This window comes from Natator depressus, chromosome 1 (assembly GCF_965152275.1).
Source record: "Natator depressus isolate rNatDep1 chromosome 1, rNatDep2.hap1, whole genome shotgun sequence".
NCBI classification, from domain to species: domain Eukaryota; kingdom Metazoa; phylum Chordata; order Testudines; family Cheloniidae; genus Natator; species Natator depressus.
In genome coordinates this window covers 57,576,945-57,582,944 of record NC_134234.1, presented here as the reverse complement: position 1 = coordinate 57,582,944, position 6,000 = coordinate 57,576,945, and the positions used below count along the sequence as shown (strand labels likewise).

The following is a 6,000-nucleotide window of genomic DNA, read 5'->3' as shown; positions in this document are numbered from 1 at the left end:
TCATGATTCAGGCTGCCACTTAAAAACTGTGGGTATTAAGAAAGGATAGCACCTCCTTTCCTCGTGTACACTACCGAATAACTGGAGATGCATAACTTTTACTCCTTTCCCTGAAGTGTCAGCTGTTAGTTACTGTGGCTGGGAGAAGGAAGGGTAGCAGTGCTATAGTATTGGTACCTGTAATAAGCATGTGCCTGCTGCTTGCTTCTGAGTGCCACACAGAGCCATCAAAGTAACATGAGCCCCAGCCCTCTCCTGATGTTCCAGGGAGACAGTAAGTGGCGTGAGAAGGCTGAACTAGGCCTCCCAGGACTTTGGCCCTACACCTGGTACCTTTTCCCATGACTACTAAAGAGGCCAGTGAAAGACACGCACCCGGCTATTTGGTCCTCCCCTTCCGCAGAGGAGCTGAGAGTGGGGCTGCTGGTGCATCCAGCCCTGCCTGTACACCCTGCCGCCCCCACCCCCTGAGCACCAGGGCCAACGAGAAGGGGGCGGGGCTTTCTATGCCCAGCCCCGCCCCCTTTCCCGCCCTGTGCTTCTCCGCCGCAAACCCCCCCCCCCCCGCAGCGCAGGCGCACTGCGTGCTGGAACCGAGTCTCGCCTGGGTGAGCGTCTCCCCCTCCCCTGACCGAGGGCGGCCGCGGGAGGCGGCGATGCGCTGCTGGGGCAGGCCGGGGCGCCGCGCAGGTAGCTGAGGGGGCGGGGGCTGCCTGCCGGGCGCGGGGCGGGGAGAGGTGGGGAAAGCCGCTGGAACCGCCCCGCCCCTGCCTCCAGCTGCGCCATTGGGAGCTCCCTGCCCGCGGCGGCTGCTGCCGGTGCGGGGCGCCGAACCGTTAGCTGCGGAGCCCTGGCGGTGAGTCTGTCCGCTGCGCTCCGCTCTCACCCCAGCACCCCCAGGGGTGGGGGTGAGGGAGCGGCCGGGCAACACCCTCCCGGCTGGGCGGCTCTGGGGAGCGGGATTTCGGCTGCCAGCTCCCTGGGCTCGTTCCCCGCCCAAACCCCTGGGCGTAAGCCTTGTCCCCCTTGCTCCGCGGCGCCGCCTGAGCCTGGGCTTCTCCGGCCGGGGTGCCCGTGTGCAGGGGCGCTGGGCCGGGCAGGGCGCGGGGCGGCGGCTGCGGCGCGTGCCGCTCGCGGGATGTAAAGTCCGTTGTCAGTGGACAAGTCTCTTGGTGAAAGTTAGGCAGTGAACGGGGTGCATCGTGGGGGGGGGGGGCATGGCTGAAGCGTTACCAGTACAGGTGGTGGGCTCGGCAGTCAAGGGGCAGGGACGTGGCAGGCTGCAGTACCTGTTCCGGAAGATGCTGTCTTCCCCTGCAAACTAGAAAACGTGCTCTCGTAACTCGTCTTCCCCAACCATAAGAATTGATCAGAGTCGCTTGGTTTTCTATTGGAAATCGTATGAAACCTGCCAGTGTAGTTACGATTTAAAGAGACGTGTCCAGCTAGACTGACCCTCCACATTCTTAAAATAGATAAATTAAACCGGTAATATGAATGGAATTATTTTCATGGTTCTTTAACTTTTAAAAATCCAAAACCAGCAAAAAAAAAAAAAAACCCACGTAGGCATAGGGTGTGGAATGCAAACAAAAATATTATGTTGCTTCCTGGCAATCAGAAAGTGAAACCAACTTGCAGTAAAAGTGAAACTGATGAGCCTATTTTTATTGTAGGAACTAGGTAACAAGTAAACATACGTGAACAATAAGTTGTTTTCATAACCTAAAAAACCCCCAACACTGTGTGGACAATTTTTTATGCACATGTTAGTGACTTAATTTTAAATCTTGTTTTTTCAAGGTGGTTTCTGACTACATTGTAAAATTTCATTGTAGACTACCACTTGGCATACAGTGTCTTAATTCACAAGTTAACTTCTTTTGCAAGTTTCAAAAATGCCAGCTTTTTTTATTTTTAGAGCTTGCGGGTACTCGGTAGTTGTTTCTTTAATTTAGTACAATGTCTTAAAATGGCTTCTTAAAAATACATAATGTCAAATATTGTCGACTGCTATGATACAAGTCACAGCCCAGCAAAGACCTAGGCGTGTATAGCTCGCTCTGCACATAGAAGTGCACTCATTGGAGCCAGTGACTTCTCCAAGGTCACCTGCTTATATGAAGTTAATTATCTGCACAAATTTTTGCAAGATTTGGTCAGTGTGTGTGTGTGTATATATATATATATATGTGTGTGTGTGTGTGTGTATATGTGTATTCATATTAAGGGTGTCTGTCGGGGAAAAAAAGGTGGTCCCTGATTGAAGGTAGAGGCTATCATAGCTCTGTGTTGAGGTTGGCTGTACATGGTAGGCAGCTGAGCAGGCAGTGTCCAAACTGTTACTCTGAAACTCTGCACTAGGTAATCAGATTGTTCACTACTTAAGGTCCAAGAGCCAGCTTTTTAAAAGTATTTAGATGCCTAAATACCTAAGGACTCAGTTGGGGAAAGGCTAAAGGGTCTGGTCTGGAGATCTAAGTGGCTAATGTGCTCCTAGTAGTGGAGTAGTAATACCTAGCTCTTCTGCTTCACTTTTCATCAATAGATCTCAAAATGATTTACAAAGGAGGTCAGTTTCAGTATCCCCATCTTGCAGGTGGGGAAACTGAGGCACAGAAAAGTGAAGTGACTGACACAAGTTCACCCAGCAGAGCTGGGAATAAAACCCAGGTCCCATGAGTCCCAGAATAGGGGCCAGGTTGTGATGGTTGGGTAGTGGGGTGTTATATACAAATTTGAACAGGATCATGGAACGCCAGAAGCTAATTGGCTACAAATATGCTTGTTGAGAAGACCCAGAAGATCAGGTTCAGTTCAGCAGTCAATTCTGGTCTGATCTTTCACTAAAGCACTCTCTAGAGCAGAATAGGTGAAGGAAGATGCTGAGGGCACCAGGTAAGGGACTAGCTCCTCTGTTTTCTCCAGTAGATGAAAGATGCGTCTGCTTCCTAGAAGAGGATTGGATTCAGTGCTTCAGTCTTCCTGTAGTTGGATCTTTACAGTCATGAATTTTGTTGTCTGATGTGGTGTTCTGGCATCTGATCTAAATCCCTGTTTAGTGGTTCTTTATGCTCTGTCTCATAGGTCAGTATGGAGCAGCCAGCTTCCCCCTTTCTTGCTCTGCATTCAGCCAAGACTAGAAACAATAAATATATGAAACTAAATTTTAAAAAATATATACCCAGACTAGTGTCTGACAACAAAAAGTTTAAGGGTCTTTAGTGATTCGAATTAATTTTTGGTAATACATTTTTACAGAATTGTATAAAATCCTGATTAATGAATTTTTTTTGGCAAACACTCTATTTGTCCCAACATGCATTTTTCAGTCAAATAACACTATTCAAGATTTTGGGATAAATTTGGCATATATTTTTGTCTGAATAAAAAAAAATAATCAAAAGTGTGACTTTCTTATTCTGATATTTTTTGAAAGTGTTCTGACTCTTCATTTTGAATTTTAGCTAGATTTGTTAAAAATTAGGGCTGTCAAGTGATTAAAAAATTGTGATTAATCGCGTGATTAAAAAGATTAATAGAATACCATTTATTTAACTTGAATATATTTCAATTACAACACAGAATACAAAGTGTACAGGGCTCACTTTATATTTTTGATTACAAAATATTTGCACTGTAAAAAACAAGAGATAATATTTTTCAATTCACCTAATACAAGTACTGTAGTGCAGTCTCTTTATAATGAAAGTTGAACTTACAAATGTAGACTTATGTACAAAAAAAAAACTGCATTGTTTTATTTTTCAATGTAAAACTTTAGAACCTACAAGTCTATTCAGTCCTACTTCAGCCAGTTGCTCATATAAACAAGTTTGGTTACAATTTGCTGTCCACGCCTTGTTTACAATGTCACCTGAAAGTGAGAACAGGCATTCGTTCACATGGCACTGTTGTAGCTAGCATCACAAGATATTTGTGTGTCAGTTGTGTTAAAGATTCATATGTCCCTTCATGCTTCAACCACCATTCCAGAAGACACGTGTCCATGCTGATGATGGGTTCGGCCTGATAATGATCCAAGGCAGAGCGGACTGACACATGTTCATTTTCATCGTCTGAGTCAGATGCCATCAGCAGAAAGTTGATTTTCTTTTTTGGTGGTTCGGGTTCTGTAGTTTCCACATTGGGGTGTTGCTCTTTTAAGACTTCTGAAAGTGGAAGGCACTTCAGATTCTTAAAACTTGGGTTAACTGCTACATCTATCCTTAGAAATCTCACATTGGTACTTTCTTTGCATTTTGTCAAATCTGCTGTGAAAGTGTTCTTAAAACGAACATGTGCTGGGTCATCATCAGAGACTGCCATAACATGAAATATATGGCAGAATCCAGGTAAAACAGAACAGGAGATATACAGTTCTCCCCCAAGGAGTTCAGTCACAAATTTAATTAACACATTTTTTTTAACAAGCATCATCAGCATGGAAGCATGTCCTCTGGAATGGTGGCCAAAGCGTGAAGGGACATACGAATGTTTAGCATATCTGGCACGTAAATACCTTGCAACGCAGGCTACAAACGTGCCATGCAAACGCCTGTTCTCACTTTCAGGTGACATTGTAAATAAGAAGCAGGCAGCAGTATCTCCCGTAAATGTAAACGAACTTGTTTGTCTCAGCAATAGGCTGAACAAGGAGGACAACTGAGTTGACTTGTAGGCTCTAAAATTTTACATTGTTTTGTTTTTGAGTGCATTAATGTAACAAAAATCTACATTTTAAAATTTCACTTTCCCTATAGAGATTGCTCTACTGTACTTGTATGAGGTGAATTGAAAAATACTATTTCTTTATCATTTTTACAATGCAAATATTGGTAATCAAAAATATAAAGTGAGCACTGTACACTTTGTATTCTGTGTTGTAATAGAAATCAATATATTTGAAAATGTAGAAAAACATCCAAAAATATTTAATAAATTTCAATTAGTATTCTATTGTTTAACAGTGCGATTAACTAAAAAAAATTAACTCTGATGAAAAAAATTAAAGATTCCCTGAAATGGTTCCGGATACGCATTACATTGAAGTGCATGATGTGCAAGATGGCAGTAGCCTATTTGTCGACATCTCCCTCCAGAAACCACAAGAAATGACACAGCAGTAGCATTGTGTTTCTGAACTCTCTTCACCAACTTCATGGTGGAAATATGGCTTCCAGAGCCACGATAGCCAGAGACTTCCTCTGGGAATATCCCAGTACCTTCATGAGATGAGGATGGTCTTTACTGGAGCGTCAATGCTTTTAAACAGGTATTGCAACCTTGAAGGAGGTTGACTGGCCATGTGAGTGTTTAATGTTTGCAGAAGGTGAAATCAAGTCTCTGAAGGTATAATTTTAGTCCACTGGGCGTACTTCTGAGCCATATTTATATAGAGTTTAAAAAAAAAAAACACCCTCATTCCATCATATCTGAGGTGCTTGTTGCCAAATAGAAGTATTTGTCTTTTTTTTTTTAAAGTGGTTAGTTTGTTTGAACAACTTTTTTCTTCGTTGGAAATTAGTTAGGATTATTGGAAGAAAGATTAAAAGTTTTACCAAAAAACGTTTAGACTACACTGTGTTTTGATTTATGATTTAAAGGCTTTTTTCTGACATTAGAAATCAAAATACTGTATGTTTAGAAGACTTTCTATGGAAACTGTTAAGAGGACCCCTGGAATCTTAAATAGATGTAGTCAGTATAATGAACTAAAACAACTTAGTTAGACCTAATGGAGCTCCGCTGATCTGTGTATGTGGTGGTGGTGTGTGTTTGTTTTTTTCTGGGGAGTAGGCGGCAAGAGTCTAGAGTCTAGATAATCTTTCTCTTTGAAAGTTTTCACTTGTTCTGAAGTGGTCTAATTTTACGTAGTGTCTAAAATACTTATATATCTGCTGCTAAATGCTATTTTGCAACTGCCTACAACAATAATCCTTAATATACTGCAACAGATTTTTCTGTTCCCTTCTGTAGCAGCAGTATACTATGAGCAAA

The 6,000-nt window shown here is 43.0% G+C and overlaps 1 protein-coding gene across 2 annotated transcripts in view; it reads left to right on the top strand.

Moving 5' to 3' along the window:
• The first annotated feature begins 577 nt into the window (after positions 1-577).
• Positions 578-6,000, top strand: part of FNDC3A (fibronectin type III domain containing 3A) — a 203,403-nt gene continuing 197,980 nt past the window's right edge. Inside the window, exon 1 of one of the 2 annotated variants that reach the window (XM_074960675.1) lies at positions 578-690. The gene's annotated coding sequence lies outside the window, so the exon portion shown is untranslated. The remainder of the gene's footprint in view (positions 691-6,000) is intronic. The other variant, XM_074960684.1, reaches the window with a different exon arrangement.